The sequence below is a fragment of the Ornithodoros turicata genome, chromosome 5, assembly GCF_037126465.1.
Source record: "Ornithodoros turicata isolate Travis chromosome 5, ASM3712646v1, whole genome shotgun sequence".
Taxonomy (NCBI): Eukaryota; Metazoa; Arthropoda; class Arachnida; order Ixodida; family Argasidae; genus Ornithodoros; species Ornithodoros turicata.
In genome coordinates this window covers 33,309,341-33,312,122 of record NC_088205.1, presented here as the reverse complement: position 1 = coordinate 33,312,122, position 2,782 = coordinate 33,309,341, and the positions used below count along the sequence as shown (strand labels likewise).

General features: G+C 42.8%; 1 long non-coding RNA gene across 1 annotated transcript; it reads right to left on the bottom strand.

Moving 5' to 3' along the window:
• Window positions 1-754: 754 nt before the first annotated feature.
• On the bottom strand, window positions 755-2,153 carry LOC135395485 (uncharacterized). The gene is made up of 3 exons (XR_010423115.1): window positions 2,067-2,153; window positions 1,661-1,776; window positions 755-1,094 (listed from the first exon to the last, which is right to left on the bottom strand). It is a non-coding gene; the product is annotated as an uncharacterized LOC135395485 (long non-coding RNA).
• Window positions 2,154-2,782: the final 629 nt, after the last annotated feature.

The window sequence follows — 2,782 nt, the reverse complement described above, 5'->3', positions numbered from 1 at the left end:
GATGGAATAGGTACACCATCTTGATGTTGAATGCAAGAAGTTAATGTTTGACAACATATATGTCATGGGTTAAATAGAGCAGTATATCATACACATCAGAAGAATACCAGCACTTCAGTGCTTTACCTTTACCTGTTATTCCAATCTTTACTCTCCCTTCTATTGGAATTGTGTATTTCAGAATCATTTTTGTATTATTGAATTTTAATTTGGCAATCCTTTCACATGTCTTGTGATAGACAGGTTAGCAATGTAAGTGTGTTTATGTGCCTCTCACAACCTGCACCTTTATGCAAAAATACTCCAAAAGCCGGGAGACGACATAACTAGACAAAAAAGTAGAGAACAACCTAACATAACAAAATAACAAGGTTTACTCAGACGTTTCATCCGTCATGCGACGGACATCATCAGTGCAAACTGAATGAGAGATTGCACAACCGGTCGCTATTTGAGGAGATGGGAGTATTGTTCGAGGAGGGGCCACGGTTTTTGTTACAAACCGAGGGGTCACTGCGTATGTGCCAAGGGTAACATCTCATTACGGCCCGAGTCTCATTACGGCCGAAGTCTCATTACGGCCGAAAGTCTCATTACGGCCGAAAATCCTTTAATCCCCAAGTGTCTCGTTACGGCAAAAGTCTCAATACGGCCGAAGGTAGTCTCATTACGGCCGAAGGTAGTCTCATTACGGCCGAAGATGTCTCATAACGGCCAAAAAGAAAAAAGAAGCATCCACCATAGTAGCTCTGTATATACTGTGTTTTATGCTTCCCAAAATGTGTCCGAGGCGGTGTGCCCCCACGGCTTGTGTCACACACAATGGTTCATGCACACAATATTGCGACAGTGTTTCATGCATCCCTCGTGAAAAATGTTTTTATTGTCATATGTGTCACACGATATTTGTATGTGTTACGCCATTTTCTCTCAGTATTCAAGCAACATCCTACTCGTTGGTTCTGTGAGCAAACTGTATGTGTGTGTGTTCTGAAAAGTACTCCACAAGGGAGCCCACTGGGAGCTCCAGGAGTCACATGACCTATGACCATGATCTTCTCCCCCACTAGCTGCCTTCTACAATTTACGTCCACCTGAAATTTACAAAAAGGTACATAAGCCACTGAACAAAATGGCATATGCTCTTGTTTGATGATGACTATAAGACATATGCTGTCAAGCAGACTTTTTTTTTTCATATATTCAAAACATATTGAAGAATTATGGACAACAATGACAATTACGTCATAATAATGCAGCTGCATAGCCAGGAAACTATTTCAGGAGGTGTTTTATGAGGCTTGACATGGGGTGGAGGAGTCCCCCTCGTCAGTGCTTTATCCAGACCCCCCCTAACTTTTTTGCCTGTGCACCCCCTACAGGGGGTGCCCTTGCGATTTCAGCTTCAGATACGTCTGTAATGATATGTTAAGCTGTAATGACGTAACTATTCCAACAATTTTTTCCAACACCCTTCTCGTGCTTGGGATTCTGGATAAACCACTACCCCTTGTTCATTTTTGTGGGGCACTACATTAGAGCTTATGCCACTGCACTGATGTCACAATGTTAAAAGTGTGTGTCACTCTGGGCATTCGGAATTCTTCTAAGCTACAATATGTAAATTCAGAATATCCGAAGGGTAAACATCAGATGTTACCTGCAGGCTTCATGCTGAAACGCGTGTACGCAAAACACTTCCGCCGTGGTGGGCGACGCCGTTAGTGTAATCATACACGCAAGACAATTGCGGGCACATGGAGTAGTGGCAGCAACCTGAAAACGATACATTTTCTTGTTACAAAAATATACATTCCCACATGTTTCGTTTTGTCGTTTGTAGGAAGCGCTAGTAAGGGAACAGCACTTGGTTGGTCACATGCAAGCCACAATGCGAGAGGTGCCGATATTTCGATTACGCGATCAAGAATTAAAAGTCTAGAACCATGCACACTTCCCCATGCAACTACTTCCCCATGCATCGTGAGACATGACACCCATGACATGACACCATGTATTCACGTATAGTGTAATGATATGCAGGAATGAAAAAGATGCCAACATACCTGTAATCCAGTGTCCCATAAGTTTGATTCGATTTTTTGGCAGCTACCATGAAGAGCAAATGCACGATTCACAAGTTTCGTTTCGCCATTGTCATTGTTGATTTCGCAAGCGTCGAGCAATCCCACGTGACCTCGTTTGGATCAGTGAAAAGTGAAAATTACTCGCGTCATGAACATATATGTTCATCTCAGCGCAAATCACGTTTTGCATGCTATAGAAGGAGGGGGGATCAATACTCTTCCTTTCGTGTTTTGATATCTTGTTGTTTTGCTACTCTCACTTCGGAGTTCGGATGGTGTCTAGCAACGTTGGGTACCTCGTTTTTTGTGTGTTTGAGCGAGTGGTTCTTGTTTACGATGTGTTCATATATCGCTTTGTAGTGCTGTAATGTGCAAATTAGCGGACTTTATAGCGGCTCTCTATTTTCCGTCGTTGTCTTTCGAGCAGCGCCTGTTGTTCCGGTAAAAATCGAGTTGAATGAATCGCCACAGCCCCAACGTATATCGCGCAGTGTTGACCAAGACCAAGTCAAGCAGGAATTCTGGTGAGTAATGCTTTCGTAGATTGCCTGTCTTAGTAGTGTGCTGTCCACACATAGTTGGATTCTCATAAGACTAATTTAAATTAATCAAAACAGCTGAAGTGCCTGTAATAGATGTAACTCGGTATCCGTTCGTAGGTTTGCGCTGTTTCTAGTTGGTTGCGCGTTTAGGAA